General features: G+C 50.7%; 1 long non-coding RNA gene and 1 pseudogene across 1 annotated transcript in view; one reads left to right on the top strand and one right to left on the bottom strand.

Moving 5' to 3' along the window:
* Positions 1-26,330, bottom strand: part of LOC134479092 (uncharacterized) — a 96,680-nt gene that overhangs the window by 22,838 nt on the left and 47,512 nt on the right. The window lies entirely within an intron of this gene.
* LOC148005053 (synaptophysin-like protein 1 pseudogene) lies at positions 21,782-22,608 on the top strand (annotated as a pseudogene).

Below are 26,330 nucleotides of genomic sequence, written 5' to 3'. Positions count from 1 at the left end.
TGCTGTGCGGCTTAGCTGTGGAGAATGCGAGAGCAGGGGAGCATCAGGGGGCACTTCCTGTTCTCCTCAAAGCTCTATCCTTTGTTTAGTCAGGTTTGGGCCCTGGGTGTGGACTTGGAGGCGGTCCTTTGAAAGGAAAAGCAGGTTTGAACCCTCACATGGGGGTGCTCTGGATCTCCATGGCTTGAGAGGGTGAGAGAGCCTCCCTCCCTGCACACTCACATCCCTGCCCCTCCTTTGGAGCGCCACCCCCAGGAAATGGGAGCCAGGACCCTACAGAGTTCTCCACAGGAGACAGTAGCCTCCATGTGGGCACGAGAACCCTGGACTGCCCAAGCCCACCTAGAAGTGTGCAGAAGAAGGCTGTGTCATGATGATTAGCCTCTGGGACACTCCTAACTCCAACTAAAGGGGGATGCCTTCCTCGGCCCCCACTGCTGCACTGGGGCCTGGCCAACAGCTGTTCCTGGCTGAAGGTTCAGCTCTGTCCCACCCACCCAGTCAGTCCCTAGGGGACACGCAAGCGGCTTTGATGCGCTTGTCAAAGCGTTCTTGTTCTGACAGCTGTTTCCCAGGAGGGCACTTACTGCCACAACCACCTCCCACATCTGGCTCTGGGAATAGTGCCCCACCCATCAGCAGACAGAAATGCTGAACACACAGGGACAGCTGAGGGCCTCAGCCCATTGGGACTGAAAGGGGTCATTCCATCCCCATTTATAGACGAGGTCAGGTACTCTCTGCTCCCAAGGGCTGGCCACAGTACCCTAAGGGCTCTAATTCAGGTCTGAATCCTCCTCCTTGGCTTAGGCCCAGCTCCACTTGCACAAGCCACATTCAAACCAGAAAAGTGTTGCAGGGTACCCAGAACTAGAAAGGACAAAGAAGGAACAGTTAGAGTGGACTCAGAGTCCTTGCTCTGTCCTCTCAGTGGAGTGATCATGTCTCCCGTGGGACCCATTGACCTTGGTCACTATAATAAAAAAATACCAGATCTGAATTTATTTCAATCAGCATTCATAACCTGGGCTATTCTCTGTGCCTTGTAGGACAGTCACTGCATCCCTGACATTTATTCTAAGATGCCAGTAGCATCCAGCCCCTACCCACATCCCCAGAATTATCAATAGACATGGCCAATATGCCCCAGGGGCAAGACCACACAAATACGAGCACAGCTGATCTTAAAATTACTTTAGTCCCAGCACTGTGGAGCTGAGGCAGGAGAACAGTAAGTTCAAGACTAGCCTGGGCTACATAGTAAATGTGAGTCCTGTCTGGGCTTTGTAAGACTGTCTAAAACAAAAGGGCACATACGATCTGTCCCTGGACCTTCTCAGAGCTCCAGGAAAAAAGGCAGCAGATAACCTATGTGCAAGGATCGGGTAACATATGTACAAGACAGTATGTGTGAGAAGTCTGCAAAAGCCTGAGGCCATCTAGGAAGGCTTCCTGGAGGAAGGGGGAGTTTTTATTTGGCTAGATACAAGCAGCCTGGAAAGAAAATAGTGTAGGGGAAGTCTCAAGAGCAGTACAAGGGGCTCATGGTGGGGAAGAGCTTGCTGACTCTCCCAGAGGCCGTTGGGAAACCCTCTACTGTGTAGTGAGGGTCTGACAGAGGAGATAAGCAGGCGGGACTCAAGATCGCCCTGCCTTCTGCAGATCTGAAGAGGATCAAGCCCAGAGTAAGCAGGGAGGATTCCTCACTCCTCAAGCCTGCTCCTGTGTGATGTCCCCCACCAGTCCATGTGGCTTGGGTTGGCAGAGATTTCAAAGACCCAGGAGCCTACTAAACTTTATCCTGGGAACCCCAGCTCTCCCATTCCACCCCCCAGCCCGGACTTAATACTGCATTGGCTTTTCGAGGCACTTTTGATTTAAAATGGGCTTCCAGAGGGAAAGACCCTCCCCCCACCCGGGGTCAAAGTTAAGGAATGTGGGGTTCGGGCTGCCCACAGGGAGCTTCTGAGAGATCCTACCAGCAGGGGGCGCTGTGAACCCAGGCACACGGTCCAGGCTTGGGGAGGGAGGCGGCAGCCACATGGTGAAGCCTCCAGACTCTGAGCCTAGCTCCACCCCAGGGAGCTTGCGGGCCTGTGCTCAGCATGGTGTCCCCTCCTCCCGGCTTCCCAGGCTCACCCACCCTTACCCCTCATCTGAGGAAGGAGAAGCCATTGTGCTGACCATTTGGCTGATGATGCAGCAAGGTCAGAGAGAACAGAGACTCAGCAGCCTGCTGCAGATGCGGGTTGACCCACCGGCATGCCAGTGTGTCAGCCCCATGTGGTTGGGGCAACCTTTGGGCCTTGTTGGCAAGCCTACGCTGTCCTCAGGCTGACACTGCATGCTGCAGAGGCTAGCGTGGACAACCCCACGTCGTGAGAAGTGCTGGCCAAGGGGAAGAGGTACATGCTCAGGCCCAAGTCGTGTGGAGTAGAGGGTAACCAGCACAGCAGGCAGAGAGCAAGTGGACACCGTCCTGCGTGAATTCTCTCTCAGCAGCTAGCTCTGACAACAATGAGCCACGGTTGGCATGCAGGGGTGCTTGTGTACGCGCGCGCGCGCACGCGCGCACACACACACACACACACACACACACACACACACTGCCTGGGGTGCTGGGTGACATGTTGAGGACCCATCTGAGAAGCAGGTGTGGCTATGAGCCCATCTGATAGATGAGAAAATGAAGGCTCAGTAAAAGTAGCCTTGGAGAGTTTCTGAGATTCCCAGGAGGAAACCAGCACACCCCAAGTCTGCCTAGCACTCACCTGTGCTCCCAGAGCTCCTGGTGGGCCTAGAGGTCTAAGTAAATAAAGTTTGGAGCCCAGCCTGCAGAATCTGTGGCTGAGGAGAGTGCCACTGAGGATGGAGGGGAGTGGACAGGACCTCCTGGAGACTCCAGGAAGGAGCCCAGCAGGCCGCCTGGCTGTTTCCAGTCAGAGACCCTCCTGGAGGGGGCAAGCCTTGAACAACAAGCTTGATTCCTGAACAAAGGCAAACAATTGGTTCACACCAGCCAATCCCCTCAGTACCTCCTCCCTCCTCTCCCCACTCCCCCGCTTGCTGGTACCCGGCAGCATCCAGGTCCAACTAGAGAGGAAGGCAGAAGCTACCAGGAAAATAGGGCACCAGATCTGTGGGTTCAACCAGCCATTCTTGCTAGGTATTGACTAAGCTCTTAGAAAAATGGAGAGTAGGGTCTGGAAGCACACACCAGTCTTTGCCTACTCAAGAGGCTGAGACAGGGGGGAATTTTGAGTTTCAGGAGCGCTTGGACAATTTAATGAAAAATCTTCTTAAGATAAAAAGAGAATAAAATACATTTTTTAAGAAGAACCAGGCATGGTATTGGTATTATACACCTACAGTCCTATAAAATAAAATTAATGTTTGCTTTCGTTTCTTAAGAGAGGGGGAAGAATTCAAAAGACAGGCAAACCCAGGATGTGTGCTCTTGCCAACAAAGACAATCAGGGTTGAGTAGGATTAGAACCAGGTCTGCAACTGAGGAAGGGGTACAACAGTTGGAGCCCCAGGAGAGCTGGCTAGGGTGTGTTCTAGAACTTGGGAAAGGATCCCTCTGGTCTAGGCAGACCACAATCAAGAGGTCAGCAATGGTGACAAATCTGGAGGTCTACTGCCCCAAGAGCACTGATGAGAATTCAACTCGGGGCAGAACAGGACCAAGAGCTCTGAGGTTTAGCCAGGTGGCCTTAACCCTTTTCCCAGTGCTCCAACCTCTCTATTGTCACCACAATGCTTGCCTAGCAGTGGCTCTGTGTGACAACGGAGCACTGAAGTCCTGGAGGCTGCAGCCTCCTGTGGGGCCAATGTTGCAGGAGAGACAGGAGAAGACAGTGCTGGGCAAAGCTTCTGGCTCCTAGGGCTGGGCTCCAGTGCACAAGGTGCTCTGGGCTCTGCTCCTCAGCTGATGGTGAAGATGTTACGACCTTAGTAGTGGGCTCTCTTGCTTTTTGTGGTTTCCTTTTTGCACCTTAGGAACAATTTCTTTTGTTCCAGATAACTGAAGGGAAAGTGGACGCTGTTTAAAAGTCTGTACCTGAGGAGCTGTCTCTTGGGGTCCCAGAGGGCAGCCTGGTGGGCTGGCATTTCTTCCTGCCTGTCCATGCAGGTATCCTCCTGGCACGGGGTTGGGGTTTGGGCTGCCTCGTATGCCAATCTGGGCCTCCTCTTGCTATTCAACTCCACTGACAGGGAAGACCAGTATGGACCTGCCCTTTCATCCTGCTTCTGACATGAAGTCCTATGTACTCCCGGCCACTGTTCCATTGATCCACGGGTCACCTCTGAGAACAAGGACAAGAAGGGAAACAGATACAAGACTGCCAGCTTCACATGGGCAGGAGAAGCAACAGTAGGTCCCCAGGAGTGTGACTGTGCAAAGGCCAGCAGGATGTCACAGTCTGGGCCTAGGTAAGCTATGAGACCCAATGACCTCATCCCAGAAGCTCCAGGGCAGAAGTTGGGGAACCCAGGCCTGGGTCACAAGGTGTGGGATTCAGGGCTTCCATTCAAGAATGCAATTGGACATCCTTCCTGGGAGATATTCGGCTGAGGAAAGAGCGGGAGTAACTATGGGGCAGGGTGGAAAAGGGCCTACTGCGCTTAATCCCAGCTTGGTAGCTATCCCTATTGGTAGACAGGGACCTGCAATAGCAAAACCAGGACTGAGTTGGACCTCTAAAGGCCCCTGTGGAGATACCCTGGTGGCCTTACAGGCCAACTCTCCCAGGATATGCCAGGGTGTTAGGCTATGGTTTGTTGCCGAGAAGACGACAGAGGTGGGTGATGTCACCCAGGAATGAAGCAAGCAAGCTACTGATAACATCGACAGTCAGGCTTACTGTGGGCAAGGTGACTCATCCAGACAGCCACAGCCACCAGGACATTGTTGTTGTGCCCAGCCAGTAGGACTGGGAGGAGTGGCTCTTGCAGCTGGGACAGGTCCCTACCGAGGCCTCTGGTGAGACCTCTGGTGAGACCTCAGAACACCGTGTCCCCAACCTCTATTACCCCACCAGCTCAGGAAATAGCCCTCCCCGTGGCGGTTACCATTATCTTGGTCTCCAGCATTTGGTGGGTGTCTGTGGGGTGTGTCGGGTGATTTCCCTACCCGCCCACTGAGCACAGCAGGTACCAGAGATTCAAACAGCACACCAGTTGCTCCCCCCCCACCTCCCCCCTCCCCCGGTCGGACAACTGTCTTTGGAGACTACACCGGATGGTAAACTGCTAACCATAACCACGTGGCACCCTCATGGAAGGGACAGGCTGTTCCTCCTGCTGAAGACAACTTTAAGCCTGCCCCCAACCCATGCATCCTTACTACCTCAGAGCCTGCTGGGGCCGAACCGGTCCTTCCCCACCTGTGGGGAGTACCACAGACTTTTGTCCATGTTGAAAACTGAACAACTGGAGAAGGTTCCGTTGAGCTTTGAGGTCACGTGACTATACGTGGTGGCCCTGTTCCTTCTCGTTTTCTAAAGTACTTCTCGTTCTCCTCAGCTGCCTAGAGTTATCTATTTGGCCTGCCTTTAGTAACTTTACCCTGCCTCTGAACTTTCCCCCATTTAGCTGTTGTCTTCTATGACCTGACTTCCTTCCTTTATCCATCCCAGGAAAGAGCAGCTGAGCTGGGCAAGGAACCAGAGAGACTAGGACCTCTGAGGGTCTCATTCCAGCCGGGAAACAAGGAATAAACGGATTAACTGGATGCATAAACTAAGTGGACAGCTCTGGTAGCACAGGCCTGTGATCCCAGCTACCTGAGAAGCTGAGGCAGGAGAATGGAACATTCAGGTCCTGTCAGGGCTGTAGTGTAAACTCAAGGCCAGTCTGGGGAACCGATAGAGAACTTGCATCCAAATGAAAACATTAGAACACCCTGTATGGTGGCTCCCAGCTTAAATCCCCCCCTCCAAACACACACACACACACACACACACACACACACACACACGCGCGCGCGCACAGAAAGCAGAAGCCTGCCCAAGCCTTGGCATGTTTGAGGCTAGCCTAATTTGCATCACAATTTCCAGGCTAGCCAGGGCTACGTTGTGAGACACTGCCTCCAAAGGAAAAGCAACGACAAAAACCAAGAAAACAAAAAGAACAAGGAGGCGGGGAATGTTGTTTAATACCGGAGTGTTTGCTCGCCTGGCCTGCATGTGCGAAGCCCTTAGTGATACCCCAGATATTGAGGAAAGCAAACCGGACCAACCACTGTACGGTAGTAAACGCTAGGCAGAGGGCAGAAGGTGTGAGGACCGGCTCAGCTGGGGCTTTCTGAGGAGAGCCCTGCAGGCAGTCACCAGGGAGCAGGGGGCAGGGCGGGGGGGGGGGGGTTTCCCAGCAAAGCCCCTCCCACCAGATTCCCTTGCCAAGGAACATTCTCCACCCCAGCGAGGTTCTGCCAGGAGCCCGTGGCACAGCCTGGGGCACTTGCTTCCTTCTCAATAAACAGGAGGCCTCTGAGGACTCCTCCAGGATGAATGAACTCTCTTACCCCGCCACAAGCCCCAGCTAGCAGGAGGTCCCCAGGTGGGAAGGCCTGCTCTGACATCTTTAAGAACCATACCAGCAGGGTTCCTAGACATCCCCACTTGTAAAGAAGGATGGGATGACGTAGAATGAAGCTCTGGCTATGAAGTTACCTAGCCCATAGTGGGTGCTAAACAGTATTCCCCAGGGTAGCACTTGGGGGAGGGTGATTGTGCCTGGGGGTGGTGACAGTGGGCCTGCTGGTCATCCAGAGCTTCAACAAGTACAACCTGGTGCCCTGTCACTACCCACCAGGGGCTGGGGAGTGGGGGTGGGGTGGGTGTGGAGAGGCAGTCTGCATCAGCCAGGCAGGAGAGGCGTGAGGCCCTGGAACTGTCACACCACAGCCCAGCTCTGGACTTCCGCTAGGCAGGGCCCCAGCATGCAGCCTTCTTTCCTTCCTTCTGCATTTGGAAAGAGCTACCATCCTCCAGTCTAGTGCTGGGTTGGGGTTTGGCTCCCAAGATCCAGAGCAAGGGCATGGGGACAGTACGCTTAGGTCCTGGGGGCAGGCAGTGACAGCCACAGTACAATCAATCACCTGTGCTGTGCCCTTCACACTTGAGGAGCCCAGGGCTTCAAGGAATAAAGTCTATGGGTTCTGGGCAGCAGGAGAGAAGCCTGACAGGATAGAGGATTGGAGAGGACTTGGAAGCTGGGGCCACGGAAGCAGGACCAGCCAGGGTGGATCTCTCCTGGCTGAGTGGTTCATGGCCCACAGAGAAAGATGGAGAAAGCCTCCCAAGCTCTCATTCCTGCAGCACCAGGTTCCTATGGGGTACTAGAGACTCCATGGAGAACCCAGTGTCCTGAAGGTGTGCTGGCTGGGGCTGTTGGGACAGAACTGAGAGGTCATGGCCGGCAAGAAACCCGACAGTGCTGACTACTGTCTGCCCATTAGTCTTCAGGGAAATTCACAGAGCTCTGCAAGAAAGAAATGACACGGAGAGGCCTACCTCAGGTCCTGCAGACCTGCCACTGAATCTGGACCCTACCTCCCAAGTCCCCCTCTCAAAGCCAGGAAGCCTGGAACAGAAACTGTAGCCTGCCGTACGCTGCAGCCAGGGTGGTCTGCGGCAGGTAGAGCTCCCAAAAGCCACATGGGTTTCTGACATTGTCCTCAAGCCTGGCCACCATGGGTGCCCGCCCCCGTTGAACATGGAACAGATAGGCTGGGTGTGGAAGCTGGCCTTTGGGGAAGTGGTTTTGACATGAGAAGGCAAAAGAGCCATGCTTCCCCCCAAGACAAAAGCTGATAAGCAGCCGGGTACCCTCTGTGAGGCACAGAAAACTAACGGTGGAAGTTCAGAGGCAGGAAGGTGCCCTCACCGCTTCCTCCATCTCCCGGGTGCTGTACCCGAGCCCAAGGTCTAGGGGTGGCCTTGCCAGAGCAGTTGTCTGTCTGTCCACATGTACACATACACGTGCATGCTGAACTGCGCAGGAAGAGGGACTGGTGTGTGTGTGTGTGTGTGTGTGTGTGTGTGTGTGTGTACATGTGTGCGGGATCTGTTATCACCCCCACCTGCACCACAACCTCTGAGGACAGGACGCTCTGTCTCTGACTCTGGTCTACACCAGGGGCTCCAAACCACAAACACGTCAGCAGCACATGCAATGCGTCTGAGAGGTGGGGCCACCTCCGCAGGACTCTTAGCTTGGCACCAGCATGCATGCACAGGGTGGTTTGCAGGACAGTTACACACCCATCCCTGTCCCCGCCTCTCCCAAGGCCTCGCAGGGCTTTGGGAAGGGAGATCCCCATTTGTACACTGGGTGCTCCCCACTCCTGCCTCCTATCCAGACGGCAGCAGACTCTGGAACACCATCTGTGGACAATAAGGTTCTAGATACCTGGTGACACCAGGGGACAGCAATGTTCCCTCAACTCAGGCCCTGTTTATGTTAGACAGAGTCTAGTTGGGCAGAGACAAGAGCAGCCAGCAGCAGTAGCAGCAAGTGGGCCATGTAGCCCATCATGAAAGCAATATTTCAATACCCTGGGAGAAGGAGCCACACAGGGTCTAGGGAGGATGTTCCTCCAAGTCTGTGTACTGCACCACTCCTCTCTTGCTTCCTCTCCTCCCTCTCCCTGCCTCAGAGGGGCCCACTGGTTTCCCAGCACCTGATGTCACCCTCTTGGCTCCTTCACTGGGACTGACCTCTCCAAGCAAGATGTCCAAGCCACACCAGCCACTGACAGACAGCCCCATGTTTTCTCCTCCTTAGCGTCCTTCACCCCCGCCCCTTATTTACTGTCTATATGAACTCTGGAACGACAGCAATAGTTGCTGTCTATGGTCTGCTATGATCCCCGGCTTCTGGAATGGTATCTGGGTCAAAGGATTCAAGAAGTATAGGATGGATGGATGGATGGATGGATGGATGGATGGATGGATGGATGGATTGATGGGTAGGTGGATAGGTGGGTAGGTGGATAGATAGTGGATAGATGGGTGGGTGGGTGGATGGATGGGTGGGTGGATAGATGGATGGATGGGTGGGTGGATAGATGGGTGGGTGGGTGGATAGATGGGTGGGTGGGTGGATAGATGGGTGGGTAGATGGATGGATAGATGGGTGGGTGGGTGGATAGATGGATGGGTGGGTGGGTGGATAGATGGGTGGGTGGATGGATGGCTAGATGGATGGGTGGGTAGATGGATGGATGGGTAGGTGGATAGATGGGTGGGTGGGTGGGTGGATGGATGGATGGCTAGATGGTTGGGTGGGTGGGTGGATAGATGGGTGGATAGATGGATGGGTGGGTAGGTGGATGGATGGGTAGGTGGATAGATGGGTGGGTGGGTGGATGGATGGCTAGATGGTTGGGTGGGTGGGTGGATGGATGGATGGATAGATGGGTGGGTGGGTGGATGGATGGCTAGATGGTTGGGTGGGTGGGTGGATGGATGGATGGATGGGTGGGTGGGTGGGTGGATGGATGGATGGATGGATGGATGGATGGATGGATTGATGGGTAGGTGGATAGGTGGGTAGGTGGATAGATGGTAGATAGATGGGTGGGTGGGTGAATGGATGGATGGCTAGATGGTTGGATGGGTGGGTGGATAGATGGATGGGTGGGTGGGTGGATAGATGGGTGGGTGGGTGGATAGATGGGTGGGTGGGTGGATAGATGGATGGGAGGGTGGGTGGATAGATGGGTGGGTGGGTGGATAGATGGATGGGAGGGTGGGTGGATAGATGGGTGGATAGATGGGTGGGTGGGTGGATGGATGGATGGATAGATGGGTGGGTGAGTAGATGGATGGATGGGTAGGTGGATAGATGGATGGGTGGGTGGATGGATAGATGGATGGGTGGGTGGGTAGATGGATGGATGGATAGATGGATGGATGGGTGGGTGGGTGGATAGATGGGTGTATGGATGCAGGTAGGCGTCTATAAAGCCAGGCCAGAGGATGGGACCAAGATTGAACAAGCCATCTCTCTGTCCCAGGATATGTTGTCCCCAATGTTTCTTTAACATCACACACTGCGGGCTGGGGATTTAGCTCAGTGGTAGAGCGCTTACCTAGGAAGCGCAAGGCCCTGGGTTCGATCCCCAGCTCCGAAAAAAAGAACCAAAAAAAAAAAAAAAAAACAAAAAAAAAACATCACACACTGCGCCTCTAGGGAGTGAGCAGGATGGTTTTCATTTTTACAGCCAGAAGCCTGAAGACCACACAGGTCGTGACCTAGGGTTGCTGGGTTTTCTCAGCCTTCCTTCCCCTCTCTATGTGGAAGGCTCTTCTTTCTTCAGGGTCAGAATCTGCTTCTCCTCTCTCATTCAGTCCCCTCTGCAAGGCGGGGGACTGCTCTTGTGACCTGCTGTAGCCAGTGGAATGTGGCACTTTCCACTGCAACTCAGCATGCAGGGTGTAAAGCCAGGCATACACCCAAGTATACACATACCACACATCTACATGCACACACACTCATGTACATGCTCACACACACATACACTCACATATACATATAGGCACACACGTATGCACACACTCACATGCTCACATATACACATACAAATGCACACACACAGGCACACACATTCACACACATGCTCATATACACACATACACTGACATACATATATACACACATTCACACACATGCTCACACACACATACACTCACATACACATATAGGCACACATGTATGCACACACTCACATGCTCACATATACACATAAAAATGCACACACAGGCACACACATTCACACACACATGCTCATATACACACATACACTCACATATACATATATACACACAAGCACATACACATACACACATATTCTCATATATACATTCACATATACATATACACACACTCACGAACACATGCTCATATACATATATATACACTCACATACACACAGATTATTGCTCTCTCATAATATTATTCTATATAAATTATAATTTGTAAATACTCCCATACTTATAATCTCAGCACTTGGAGGTAAAGGCAGTAGGATTAGGAGTTCAGGATCATCTTTAGTTACAAAGCAAATTCAGGGCCAACCTGGGACACATGAGAATCTATCTCAAGAAAGAAAGGGGAGGGGGGACAGAGAGAGGGAAGAATGACTTAGCATGGGCGCACCAATAGCAGGATTTGATGGTTGGTTGATTGGTGGCATTGGAGTGAGTGTACAGCTAGGGCCTGACACACTCTGGGCAAGGGCTCCACTCCTGAGCTGCACTGAAACCATTTTCCATGCTTTATTTGAGGCAGGTGCCCCAGTCTTTACCCCAGGCAGGCCTTGACCAGTCAAGCCTCCTATTCCAGCCTCCCACAGAGCTGGGGTCACACGCCTGGCTCAGCGACAGTTTCAAATGCAAGAGCATGTGTGTCTTCTGGGGACCCGCACAGTGACATGGTGACCAGCTGCTGAGCTTCCCGCTCCTACTCCTCAGTGGGGTGGCAGAGCTCTGCTGACTCCTGGCCTAGTTTGTTCTTATCCATCGACCCTCGGATGAGGAAGAAGGGAAGGAAGAGGGCTAGAGTGGGAACAGGTCTCCTCAGGTCCCACCTCCCCTGCCCCATGAGACTTTCTGAGACACACCTCCATGTACCGACTACATGAGCTGTCCCCCAAACTGCCCAAATGCCAGAGACTGAGCAAACGAGTTCCTCTTCTGAGCAGATAAGTCCCCCCCCCTCCTCTTCTTCTTCTTCTCCTTCTTCTTCTGCTGCTGCTGCTGCTTCTGCTTCTCCTCTTCCTCTTCCCCTCCTCCTCCTCCTCTTTTTCATTTTTTGTAATTTCATTCATTTGTTGGTTAATTTTTAAGACAGGGCCTCATGTAGTCCACTGGCCTCAAATGTAGCTGGGGATCTTATACATTTTTAAAGATTTATCTTAAAACAGAAATAAGAGAAATGAATCTAAATTTTCAAGGGGGACTTAAGAGGTGGCTCAGCAGTTAAAAGATTTATTTATTTTGCAGGGAGTTAATCCAGTATTCGGGAGGCAGAGGCAGGCAGAGTCTGTGAATTCGAGGCCAGCCTGGTCTACCGAGTGGATTCCAGGCCAGCTGCAGCTACATGGTGAGACCCTGTCTCAAGAAAAAAATTTTCCTTTTTTTTCTTTATTTAATATATATGAGTTTTTGCTTAAATGAGTATCTGGATCTGTGTGTGCTGCCTGTGGAGGTCAGGAGAGGGATTCAGATCCCCTGGAGCTGGAGTTCTGGATGATGTGAGCTGCTGTGGGTGTTAGCAATTGAACGTGGGTCCCTTGAAACAGCAGCTAGTGCTCTTAACCACTGAGCCATCTCTCCAGACCTCAGATACTTAAAAATAAACCACAAACAAAAATGTATTAATTTTACATGTGTGTTTTGTTGTTGTTAATGTTGTTGTTTTAAAACAAGGTCTTGCCACGGCTGGCTTGGAACTCAGAGATCCACCTGCCTCTGCCTCCTGAGTACAAAAATGAAAGGTGCAACCAGCTTGTGTGTATATGTGTATGTGTGAGTGTATATGTGCTTGTGTATGTGCATGTGTGAGTGTGTACACATGTGTGAGTGTATATGTATGTGCATGTGTATGTGTGCATGTCTGTATGTGTGAGTGTATATGTGCATGTGCTTGTGTATGTGCATGTGCTTGTGTATGTGCATGTGTGTGTACACATGTGTGTATATGTATGTGCATGTTTGTGTGTGCATGTGAGTATGTGCATATGTATGTACATGTTGAGTGCATGTGCTTGTATATGTGCATGTGTGAGTATATACATATATGTGCATATGTATGTATGTGTATATGTATATAAATGTACACGTGTGAATGTGTGTGTGTATACAAATGTGCATGTGTAAGTGTATATGTATATACATGTATATATGTGCATGTGTGAGTGCATGTATGTGTATGTGCATGTGCTTGTGTATGTGCATGTGTGAGTGTGGGGGTGCATGTTTAAGTGTGTATGAATGTGTGTACATGAATATGCATGTATGTGCATGTGTACATATGAATGTGAATATGTGAGTTCATGAGTGAGTGTGTATAAGTGCATGTGTATGTGCATGCATGACTGTGTGTATGTGCATATGTGTGTCTGTGTGTAAGTATGTGTGTGACTGTGTGTATGTGCATATGTGTGTATATATGTGCGTGTGTGTAGGTTGATGTCATTATGCAAGTGAAGGCAGGTACAAGATAGAATGAGGCCTGTCATTGGACAAGAAGGAAGGATGGGCGGGAGAAAAGTTTTAGAGAGGCAGAGGAGACTGGAGTGAGGGGGAGGGAGCTGAGAGAACATGGCAGTGGATGTTAAGATTCCTCTCTGCACATATTACAGGTTGTTATGACTATTCTTAAGGAATGGGTGTGTACAGGATTTTGTTGTCTAGATGGGCAAATTATATCTTATCAATTGGATCACAGGATATTGTGTAGTGTGTTCTTTCATGTGGCGACCTAATTGAGTTCAAGAAAGTGTGTGGTGGCCAGATGCACTGGGCCCCCACCACGGAATTGGGATGTGTATGCCTGGTATGGTGGAAACCAGCCAAGAGAGCTATGAATGAGGGTGGGGCGGCCTGACAGGGTGCTTCATTAGAATGGCTTTCAGACAGTGGGTCAGAAAGTAGATGGGGACAGTGTGGAGCTGCTGAGATAAATTAGCACTAGTTCCAATGGCCCGCCAGAGCCAGAACTAGCAAGAGAGTGCGGCTGCCAGGGTACATGTGGGAACCGGTTCTGCCCCTTTTTTATTTTTACGGCAACACATGTGTATATGTGTATGTATGTATGTATGAGTCTGTATGTATGTATGTATGTGCGTGCGTGTGTGTATATGTGCATGAATATGTACATGTGTGAGTGTGTGTGTGAATATGAATGCATGAAGTAGGGACCAGAGAAAACAATCCGTAAGACTTGACTCCATCAACGTGAGTTCAGGCTTGGCAACAAATAGTTTTTACACACCGAACCGTTCCTCCAGTTCCAGCCTAGAATTTCTGATCCCCCTGCCCCTGCCCTCTAAAGTGCTGGGCTATGCCTGTACCACTCACTGTGCCTGCTTTATTTGGTTCTGGGGACTGAACCCAGCCAGGGCTTTATGGCTCGCTGGACAAAACCTTTGCCAACCGAGCCACATCCACAGCCCTCTAGCTACGAAGTCTGTGACAATAACATAGATGCTAGTGTGCTCAGGCACTCGGCCTCGGTAACAGAGCAGGCCTCACTCGAAGCTGTTTGGTCCACATCCCAAGTTGCTGTCCCCAAGACCCAGGTTGCTGTCATTGTCCCTCTGTTTCCTCTGAGTCTTCTCCCTGGTGACTTTATAAGTCTGAGGTTGAGCTAAGGCTAAATGTTGCCAGGTTTTGACAAACTCAAAGGATTATTAAAACATAGGGACAGCCACAGCTGGGACTTGATGTGAGATACAGGACCTTGCTGGGCGGGTCAGAGCTGAGAACAGGCCACACTCTGTCCAGGCCCAGCCTGGGCCCAGCAGGGTTCCTGGGCATCTGTTTTCTATCCTGATGCACTGAATGAAGCTACTCTCCTCAGTGCCCCTACACTGACCTCCACCTTCCTCTGCTGACCCTGCAGGAAATAGGTCAGAAGTCTGACAAACAGGGTGTGGGCCCCTCTAAGGGGATAAAGGGGAGTCTGGGTGCAGAACCAAGTGTTCTCTTCCCCTCTGGACCAGCAAGGAAAGGCTACTCAAGGCCTCCCTTAGAGAGCAAGTCTGATTTTCCTCAGCTAGGATACTTGATCCTACAGACAACTATGAGCTTGGGTGGTGTTTCTCCCGACTCCGTCTTGGGCCTCAGAGAAGTTTTTATGACAAGAAACAGGAGATGTCTATTCAAAGTCCTTGAGCAATAAGGAAAATATGTTTTCTCATAGAACAATAAGTCCAGAGGAAGGGCTGCATTCAAGACAGGTTGACCCTGGGGCTCAGCATCAAGGGTCCAGGTTATTTCCTCTTTCCCTGCCTTCAACTGGCCACTTTATCCTTGGCTAGCTCACTTTAGAGTTACAAGATGGCTGCCACCACCCCAGACATCACATCATCATCCAATAACATTCACAAGCAAAACAAATAGCAGGAAGCATCGCGCCCTCTGTCCCACTGTAAGAGTAAGGAAGTCTTTTTCCCAGAAGCACTCAGGAAACTGAGCTGACTAGACATTGGCTAGAATGATGTCACTTCTCAGGCCAGAATGTGTGGTGGACAAGGGGGATCTTGGTACTATGGCTGCTTCAGTACTGACCTTTAGCTGAGGAGGGAGACAGATGCCTGGAACAATGTGGACTCCTGGACACTCAGGAAAGTTCCGTGGGGGTGGGGGACACCGGGGAGCCCCTGCCAGTCTGTGCTGTAAGGTCAGAGAGCAGCGGAAGACAGGCTTCTACACAGGGAGCCAGCCCAGCTTCTCCTGTTTCCCAGGACTGTGCTCTCCTGACAGAAGTGAACCCTGGGACTATCTATATAAAAGCCTACAGCTGAGGCAGATACTCCCCCCCCCTCTCCCTTCCTCCCTTTCTCTCTCTCTCTCTCTCTCTCTCTCTCTCTCTTTCTCTCTCTCTCTCTCCCTCCCTCCCTCCCTCCCTCCCCCCTTTCCTCTTCTTCCCTCCCTCTTCCTCCCTCCCTCTCCCTCCCCTCTCTCCTTCCTCCTCTCTCACCCTCTCCTTTCCCCTCCTCTCTCTCTCTCCCCACCCCCTCTCCCTTTCCCTCCCTGACCACAGACTTTGTTCTTAAGAGCATTGGTGTTGAAGTTAGACTCAGATTTATTTTCCGGTTCCCTTTGTTGCTGCCGTTTTGTTTTGAGACAAGAACCATCTCACTTCATAATTGGATCTCGTTGTGTCCCCCAGGCTGGCCTATAATTCACTACGTAGCACAGGCTGGCCTGGAGTTTGCCATGACCTCCCTGTCTCAGTCTTCTAACTGCTAAGATTTCAGAAGTGAGCTATTGTGTCTGGGCATCCGGAACCTGCCCTTTTCTGTTCTTACTTTTTAGATAAGGGAGTCTTGATTTGTAGCCCAGGATAGCCTTGAATCCAAGATTCTCTTGCTTCTGTGCCCTGAGTGCTGGGATTGCCAGAAATTCTTTTTATTTTTTAAAGATTAATTTTGTTTATTTCATGTATGTGAGTACACTCTAGCTATCTTCAGACACCAGAAGAGGGCATCAGATCCCATTACAGATGGTTGTAAGCCACCATGTGGTTGCTGGGAATTGAACTTAGGACCTCTGAACAAGCAGTCAGTGCTCTTAACCTCTGAGCCATCTCTCCAGCCCAGAAATTCTTTAATTATTTTCTTTCTATGGAAAATAAAGGTTAAAAACACCCAACCAGGCACACCTTTAATCCCAGCACTCAGGTGGCAGAAGCAGGTGAATCACTGAATTCAAGACCAGCCTGGTCTACAGAGTGAGTTCCAGGACAGCCAGGTCATTACAGAGAAACCCTGTCTCAGAGAAGAAAGAAAGAAAGGGGAGGAATGATGGAAGGAAAGGAAACAGCTCTGACTGACTCAATCTAGCATTTGACTCATGTTTCCCAATCTACAGAGCAGGAGCGGGAGGCCCCAGCAGGGCTGGCAGTGGGCTCATGCCCAGGTGGAATTATCCGGATCCAGGGAGGCTCTTGCTCTGAGCCTAGTCCCTTCTACACCACCATTCTGCCCTAGAAGCATGGCTGAAGTCCTGAAGAGAGGGAGGGCCAGGCAGGCCTGGACAGGATGCTGGGACTGGACCCCTCTGCCCTATCCCCCAAGGATACATTCCTTCAACTCCCCATTCCAGAAGGACCTTTTTAGCCAGAAAAGATGGCCAAGAATTGGTCCCTGAGGCTAGAGCTGGGAGAGCACTTGCCCAGAGTGTGACAGGCTGAACTCTGTCACCAGCACTAAGAGTAGAATTTCTTTCCCTCCCACCCTCTCTTCCATTCTCCCTCCCCCTTCCTTCTTCCCTGCCCCCTCATCCTCTTCCTTTTCTCTTCCTTCCTCCCCCTCTCCCCCTCCCCCCTCCCTCCTTTCTACATTGTTTTGAGGCAGGTCTCATTAAGTCCCACATCTACTAATGCAGGAGAGTCAAGCTCTCCTACATACATCTACCAAGCCCTGGTGCCTCAGGCCCCTGCCAGCACACTCTACTGCACACTACTTTTAAATCCTAACTACATCTCTCTTTTGCTATCAATCTGGTTGGTAAATTATTAAATACATATGTAATAGAAGAAATTAAAACAAGTGGCAGAAAGGATGGGAAGGATGGATGGATGGATGGGCAGACGGACAGACGGATGGATGATTGACAGGAACCATCTGTAAGGAGAGACTCTGAAGGAGGATCTATGGGGGTGTGTGGGAAGGAGTCAGGAGGCTCTCCCAGGAAGCCTGGAGCCCTGAGAAGGCCCTGCAGAGGGAAAGGCGGATAGATGGATGGGTTTCTGACCCAGGAAGGCTGGCACTATCCCTGTCCCCACTGAAGCTCCTCCCTAGAGTATATTTCAAACCTGGGATGCCCCAGCTGTCAGCCGGGTACTTGCTGCACCACAGTAAAAACAAAACAAAACAAAAATGGATGGACGGATGGATGGACGGACGGACAGACAGACGGAATCACCAGTTAATCCCAGACCAAAGGGTTGGTTACACCGGCTCCCCAGAAATCTCCAACTCGACAACAAATAACTCAATAGGCTGCCATGTTCAGCTGCGCAGACTGTGGCGGCCCAGTGCCACACCGTCACTGTCATGTGAATAATGTCTCCTAACATGGGGGATGTGGTGTGATTACAAAACACGGCTTCTCCCTCTTTTAAGCTCACAGAAAGCAGAATCACATTAGAGGGAAAGGGGTCAGGGCACCTCCCCACACAACACCCTGTGCTTCCCCACTTTTCTCTCTGGTTCCTAAAGGCCCAGCCTTTGCCTCTTTCTATTCTGGGTTTGAGATGGCTTTAGGCCAACAGGCCAGTCCCCTGTTCCTAGACCTGGGTGCCGAGCTTCAGTATGACCTTGGGTGAACCTACCTAGGACATTGCTGCATCACAGTTTCCTCGTAAGAGAAATGAGTGGCGATGAAGTTGATCATTGCTTGCCTAGCATGCAGGAAACCCTGGGTTCCACGCCCACACCAGGCCCCTGACCCCTGTGTCTTTCAGCCACAGAGCAGCCGGCCTTTTCAGGGGAAGCAGTCTGGTGCATGCTAGGATGTGCTGACACTATGCTGGGAAAGATGGCGTTCGTGTGATCATACCAGTTGGGGTAGATTGAAGGAAGAAGAGACAGATAGGAGGGAAAGGGCCAAAGTGTCCCCAAAGACACTGTGAAACTGAAAAACAGATGGCTTTCTCTCTTGCCATTTTTTGTTTGTTTGGTTTTTGTTGTTGTTTTGGTTTGTTTTGGTTTCATTTTAAAAGGAAACAGATCATTATTGGAAGAGGTCAATTAGGGAGCAGAACAGCACTGAGGGCTCAGGACTGGGAGCCATGAGAATCCCAGGCACCGGTGCCTTCTCTCCCCACTCTGCGGCCCAGAGGAGAGTCCCATCACCTACTTGGTGAGTATCAGAACCTGCTCATGTATGTACACCCACACTCATGTTAGTCTCCACCCACACTCAAGTTAGTCTCCACCCACACACATGTTAGTCTCCACCCACACTCAAGTTAGTCTCCACCCACACTCATGTTAGTCTCCACCCACACACGTTAGCCTCCACCCACACTCATGTTAGTCTCCACCCACACTCGTTAGTCTCCACCCATACTCATGTTAGTCTCCACCCACACTCATGTTAGTCTCCACCCACACACGTTAGTCTCCACCCACACTCATGTTAGTCCCCACCTACACTCATGTTAGTCTCCACCCACACTCAAGTTAGTCCCCACCCACACTCGTTAGTCTCCACCCACACTCATGTTAGTCTCCTCCCCCGAGCCCCGCCTCATCCTAGTCGTTATCATACGGTTTAGCCCAAAGTCAAACAGTCCAAATCTACACAGTCCCACTGAGCTGCATGGGAGAGTGGCTCAGGTGGGAGCAGTCTGAATCCCACTCGTGCTTAGTTCTAGCGGGATAATCATTGCTCCTCTGAGCAGTGTCTCCATTTTCATAAAGAGCATTAAGAAAAGGCACGTAGCTGAGATGGAACGCAGACACACACTTTTGGCTCCACCCCTAACGACTGGACCTAACTAACTAACTAACTAACTAACTAACTAACTAACCAACCAACCAACCCTGGCGCCTCTCACCTCCCTTCCCAAGTTTCAAAGAGGGAAACTTGCTTGAGTAGAGCCTGAGACACAGCAAGAGTGTGTCCTGGCCTGGCTGAGGGCTTCCTGGAGGAGGAGGTGGAGTAACCTGTCATAGTCAGGGTTATCACTGCTGTGATGAAACACCATAACAGCGTGGGGAGGAAAGTTCATTTCACTCTCCGCTTGAGGACAGGAACTGAAGCAGGGCAGGAACCTGGAGGCAGGAGCTGATGCAGAGGCAATGGAGGTGAACTGCATGTTGATTTATGCCTCATGGCTTGCTCAGCCTGCACTCTTACAGAAAACCCAGGCCCACCAGTCCAAGGATGGTCCCACCACAACAGGCTGGGCTCTTCTCCATCAGAGACTAATTAAGGAAACGCCCTATAGGCTTCCCTCAGCCGGATCTTATGGAAGTGTTTTCTCATTTAAGGATCCATCTGGAGACTCCAGCTTGTGTCCAGTTGATGTAAAAGCCAGCCAGCACACCACCAAAGCGGGTTTCAAACTTGTCTTCCTCCTACCCAGAGCTATGGCTGTTTTTCAGTAGAGGAGGACTGCTGTGGGTTGCCCTGGTGCTGTTTGTATTCTGATGTTAATGCTGCTTCCTCAAGAGGGGCTGCCCCAAGGAGAAGTGGATCAGACACTCAGGTGATGTCACGTGACCCTTCTCCCCATTCTAACTGGTCAGATAAAGGCTGGAGCTGGTGATTGGGCAGTGGAGGGGAAAGGTGGGGCTGGAGGTTTTAGAGAGTGGGGGCAGGGAGGAGAAGGAGGAGGTGAAAGGAAGATGGAGCAGAGCCATTTAGCCTGGAGAAGCCGCATGTAGCAAGAGAGTTCATAACTCTTGAAATAGAGAACTGAAGTGGTGAATCTGCCCAATATAGGCATACAGCTTATAAATATAATAGCTGAGTTGTGTGACTTTTGCACGGGCTTATTGGGGTCGGAAGTGTACTGCAACGGAGGGCCCACTGTCTGGATTCTATGTGTCTGTATTCCACAGGGAAGGGCTTCTGGAGACTGCTCCCACCAGCCAAGGTCAAGGACCCAAGTGTCTAGGGACTCCGGGACAGGCTAGATCTCCTTTGGACTGTCCTCATTGGGAGGATTGGAGATGTAGTCTCCCTACACAGTGGGGGGATTTGGATCAGGAAGTCTCCGAGCTGGCCTCAAGGGATGTCGTAAGGGTTCACAGGCATGGCGCACTTGCTGAGGCCTGGAGAACTCCACAGCCAGGCCTCCTTCAAGGCACCGAGGCCTGAGAGATAGGGGTAGACCTGCAGACGTGAGCTGGGATTTCCCCATCTGATCGGCAGATCAGCAAAATCTTAGTCCAGCCCACCCAGGTGAGCCAGGCCCCGAAGCTACTCCACCTGAAGGATGAGCCCGCCCGCCTGGCAGAGGCGGCTGCGGTGGCCACAGGTAAGCTCCTGGGCCTCTCCAGCAGCTGGGCCGCCTGAGCAGGTGTGGAGGTGGGGCCGACGGCTGACACTTCTAAAAATAGTGCCCCAGAGCCTGGGAGTCAGTCAGGTGTGTCTGCCACACACACTTTCCAGCACAAACACCGGATACAAATCCAATGGCCGCTGACCTGGGTCTGACCCTGTTGATGGTTGGGCCCTCTTAATCCAGACTCTCTTAAACAGCCCCCCAAGGTCTCCTTGAGGACATCAGCCTCCTGAGGTCTTCTGTGTTCACAGTGGTGCTGGCACGTGGAAAGGCTTGGAAAGCGAGCGCCTGTTCAGTGCCTGCAAGGCTGGTGTGAGAGACTCTCTGCTGCTAAAACACACTTACCCTCACCCAGCCAGCCGTGGCTCTGGCTCAGCTGGTAGAGTACTTGTGTAGCATGCACAAAGCCCTGGGTTCAATCCCCAATGCTACAAAAATCCAGGTGTGGTGGCTCAAGTCTGTAGAAGCAGGAAGGTCAGAGGTTCAGCGTCATGCTTGGCTACATAGAGAATTTGGCACACATGAAACCCCATCTCAAATACATCGAATCAACAATGGCATGGAGGCGTCTTTCAAGTCATGCCATGGGACCAGCGAGATGGATGCTGACAACCGGAGTTCGATACCAGGACCCACGTGGAGAACCAACTCCTAAAAGTTGTCCTCTGACTGCTCCATGCCATCTATGGCACCAGCACACCCATGTGCATGCATATACACCCAACAGATAAATATGATAATTTCCAAAAGTTATCTCATATGTTCATGACGGTGTTAGCTGCGTTTTGCAAAGTGTCAGCTCTCCGGAAGTGTGTCCACAGCTGCCACTTATTTCCTGGATCCCAAATGGGTCACTATTCCCTGTGGACTGGCTCTTGAGACTTGGCACGCAACTGTAATGCCAGCCTTTAAGACCTGAAGGTAGATGTCAGAAGGTCAAGTTCAAGATCCTTCTCAGCTACACTGACTTCTGGGCCAGCCTCAGGCCACACGAGACCTTGTCTCAGAAAAAGAAATAGCCCGCCTTCCGCTCCCCCCCACCACCACCAAGGTGCTCCAGAACTTCCCCTTCCCCTTTCCCTCAGAGGATGTCCGCCCACCGGATCAACATCAACCCTCTCAAGGAGCCCCTCGGCTTCACCAAGATCCTCGAATGGTTTGCTTCAATCTCTGCTTTTGCTTCCGGTGGTAGGTTTAAGGGCAAAACAGAAATTCAAGTATATTGTCCTTCTAAAGTTGGTGGCAAGAAGACTGTTACAGCTACCTTCGGTTATCCATTCAGGTTGAATCAGGCGTCATTTTGTTCTGAATGTCAATGTGTGTGAAGTGAACTGGGAGAAGCATGTCACTCCTCTTCCGCACAGTTCTAGGTTAAGTTTGCCGTCTTCGTGTTTCTGTACTGCACCGCTGCCCACCTCCTCTGTATTGGTTACAGGAACCTCTCCTGGGACTGTCCCACACCACCCACAGTTGACTTTCTTGTTACTCTTGTTGCTACTTTTTTTGTGGTTGGTGAGCGCCTGGGCCTGGGCTAACACTCTCACAGATATTAAGATAGCCACGGGACACAGAATTGTTGAACTTGACCCTTGTGAGTCAGGAGTGGCAGTCACTTTGTCTCTGTGACTTGTTCGAGATCCCTGAATGTATCCGCGATCTTTGGCTTCCTGAACATGATACTTTGGGGAGGAAATGCTTGGTTTGTGTACAAGGAGACCAGCTTACATAGTCCATTAAACACGTCAGCTTGCCACAGCCAAGGAGGCGTCCCACCCACTTCTGGAATGTAATTAAAGGGAGAAATGCACTGTGTGAAATGTGTGCTATCCTGTGTGTGCCTTGCTGCCAACATCTTGAGAAGCATCAGTGTTTCTAAGAAAAAGTGATGGCTTTTTCAGTAAATTGGTGGGTTTAAAAAATTGCCGCTTTTCTACATAAGACGTGCCTTTTCTAGAAATTTAAGATGTAAATGTATTTTACATGTGAGTTTGAAAATTCAGGAGCCCGTTATGAGATGATGTTACTTTTCACTGAACAGTAATTTAGCTAAGCGACTTCTAAAGTGTTTACACCTTAAACTTTAACATAAACCTTCACTCAGAGAACAGTTATGTCATATACTACAGGAAGGATGTTTGGAATATACACTACTGTTAGTTTGTACACATCACATCATTAAGGTTTGGCTTGTTTAAGAAATCATATTTAGAAGAAATTAGTGCGATTTTATATTTGAATATTGTTCATGGTAAAAACTTTTTGAATTGCAAAGACCAGGTTTATATTTTGTTTCTGTTTTTCTGAATGGCCTGCTGTACTTATTAGGTGTCCTAAAATTGTCTTAGAAGCAGAGTTTGAAAACTGTAACGTGTGTGGAGTTAGCTTTGCACGTGTGTTGTCGGGTCTACTCATTATTTCTGGTGGTTTCTTAGGAGCAGGGTTCCCAAGATGGTTTTACATGTGTCCACACTCTCAATGACGTTTGTTTACCATCCTTTGTTCATACCAAGAGAGAAAAAAAACCTACCATTTTCCAGACCCTGTTTAGAGGGTCTAAAAATTAACTAAAAATTAAAGTTGCCTTTTACTTTTGAAACCTTTAACATTTAGTCAATGCAGCTGCTTCTCCTGAGTTTAACATTGATAATGTAAAAATAATTGCAGTTCAGAGTTCTTATTTCTTAAGATTCAGTCTTCACAGAAGGGTGATTAAGGAATTATGGTCATACAGGGACCACACACACGCACGCACGCACACACACACACACACACACACACACACACACACACGTTTGTGTGTGCTCAGAATACAACGCTTTCTGTTCCTGGCCTTTTTTGTCGCACGGGTATTCAGACTTCCTATTGTATGTAAAGCCCATCTTACGGTATTGCCTTATTTTTGTCGATTTTTCATGGCAAAGTGTCAGTTTGAGAATGTATGTTTAATAAGCAAACAATAAAGAAGTTAAAATTTGGAGTTGGGGATTTAGCTCACGGGCTTGGGGATTTAGCTCAGTGGTAGAGCACTTGCCTAGCAAGCGCAAGGCCCTGGGTTCGGTCCCCAGCTCTGAAAAAAGATAAGAAAAGAAAAAAAGAAGTTAAAATTAAAAAAAAAAAAAAAAAAAAGGAAAAGACAAAAGAGAAGGCTGACGGGATGGCTCAGCGGTTAGAGCACCCACTGCCCTTACATAGGAGTTCGACTCTCAGCACCCACGCTGGGTGGCTCACAACCTCCGGTCACTCCAGCTCCAGGAGATCTGACACTTTCTTTTTTTTTTTTTTTTTTTTTTTGGTTCTTTTTTTCGGAGCTGGGGACCGAACCCAGGGCCTTGCGCTTCCTAGGTAAGCGCTCTACCACTGAGCTAAATCCCCAGCCCCTAAAATCAACCTTTTCTCTTTTTTTTTTTTTTTTTTGGTTCTATTTTTCGGAGCTGGGGACCGAACCCAGGGCCTTGCGCTTCCTAGGCAAGCGCTCTACCACTGAGCTAAATCCCCAACCCCGAGATCTGACACTTTCTTCTGGCCTCCATGGATACCTGCGCTCATGTGCACAGACCCACACACAAATAATCCTGCACATGCACAAATAAAAATCAGTCTTTTTAAGAAGAACAACAACAGCTCACCCAGCACTACCCTGCGGTGACAGCGAGGTACTAACACTCGGATCCAGGCGGCGAAGCATAAAGTACAGCTCAAGAAAGAAAAAGTCGTTAGAAGCTGAATATCTGTCTGCTCCTCTCACCCAGGGCGCAAACAGCTTGCGGGAGAGGGAGGTGTGCCCAGGAAGCAGAAGGGTTGTGGGGAGCAGCGGCTTTGAACCTTGTGTGAGATGAGAGGATACCCACAGTTTTGACAGGAAAAAGCTCTCCGGCCAGAAGCACTGTGCTGGGAGGTGAGGGAATCAAACTGGTCTGAGGGGCGGAAGTTTCCAGCCAGCTTTCCTATAGCCTGCACACAGCTGTAGCAACTGGGACCTAAGGATGCCGGAGCTCGTGGCCCGTGGCTGGGTGGCCAGGAAGACCCCTTGGAAGAGAAGACCTGCAAATGTGAAAGACCGCAGAGGCTTCTGGGAAAGGGATGGAGGCACAGCCTTTGTGGGTGTTTCGCTTTGTTGTACTGTGGCTGCTTTTCCTTTCAGGGCTGACAAGGAAGCCCTATCTGTGCTGGGGGCTCATGACACCCACTAAGTGGGACAGGACTGAGTGTCAGGGATGATGAAGAGGGTGTTGCCATGACCCGGGGTGACTGGAGAGTGGTGTGCATGAGGAAGTCGGTGAGGGAGGGGAGGGAGCCAACAGGCGGCCACTGGGCTGACCAAAATCAACTTAAACATTGCAATCACAGCCCATCATTAAAGGAAGCCACCGGAGGAACCTGAGGCAGGGCAGGAACCTGGAGGCAGGAACTAAAGCAGAGACCGTGAAGAATGGTGCCTACTGTTTGTTCTCCATGGCTCCCTCAGCTTTGTCACGCGAAACCCAGGACTGCCTGCTTAGAGGTGGCACAGGTCAAGTGGGCTGGGCCCTATGCATAAATTATTAATAAAAGAAAATTCCTCACAGACTTGCCTAGAGACCACTCTGACGGAGTCATTTCCTCAATCGAGGTTCCCTCTTCCGTGATGACTCCAGCTTGTGTCATGTGGACATAAAACAAGACAAAATAAAAGCTAACCAGCACAGTGTATTTGGAGTTTGTGTACAGTGTGTGTGCGTGTATGTGCGAGTGTGTGTGTGTGTGTGTGTGTGTGTGTGTGTGTGTGTATTCATTTGTGCATACAGGCACATGAATGCTATAACATAGAGCCAGAGAGACTCAGGTGTCTTCCCTCACCTTCCCCCTTGTTTGAGAAAGTAACTTATTCTGTGCTATGCAAGCCAGGCTAGCCGGTGCACAGACTTCCGGGAGACTCTCCCGTCTCCTTCTGCTGTCTTCCCAGATGGGCCCACTGGGATTAGAGCCCCCCGCACCTGCTATATCCAGGCTCATGTGAGTTCCAAGGATCAGACCGCAGTGTCAGGGCTACACGACAAATGCTCTGTTTACTGAGCCATCTCTTTCCCGCTCCCCTCCTGCTTCCTGGGCAGCGTGAAGTGAATGTCTCTGCACTGCCAGTCTCTTGAGACCATGAGCCCAGGCAAATCCTTCCTCCCTGAAGTTTTCCTCGTGCATTTGCCAAAGCAAGGGAACCCTGACTAAGACAGGCTTCTCTGTGATACACAGCTGGGTCTCCAAAATTGTTTGTTGACCAGATGAAATCATTAGAGCCATAAGTCAGCCACGAATCAGCCTGGGAAGTTGGTATGAACAAAAGGCCCACGCGCTCGTCAGTGCAGGGAATCCCCAGAAGCACCCATGTCACTACATCCCACGCCCTTAGGCCTGTGCTTGCTGTAGAACGGGCCAGACAGCAGTGGTGAGGGCCACGTAGTGTGGGTAGGGCTTTCAGCCAGTGCTGGGGGTTCCAAGTCTCCTGTCCTCTCTACCCACCACACCTCGGGAAACTCTTCTAGGCTTTGGGGCTAAGAAGTACCAGGGCAGGCTCTCTGCCAACTCAACAGGGGACT

The sequence above is a fragment of the Rattus norvegicus genome, chromosome 6 (genome assembly GCF_021556685.1).
Source record: "Rattus norvegicus strain SHRSP/BbbUtx chromosome 6, alternate assembly SHRSP_T2T, whole genome shotgun sequence".
NCBI classification, from domain to species: domain Eukaryota; kingdom Metazoa; phylum Chordata; class Mammalia; order Rodentia; family Muridae; genus Rattus; species Rattus norvegicus.
This window is presented reverse-complemented; position numbering and strand designations above follow the sequence as displayed.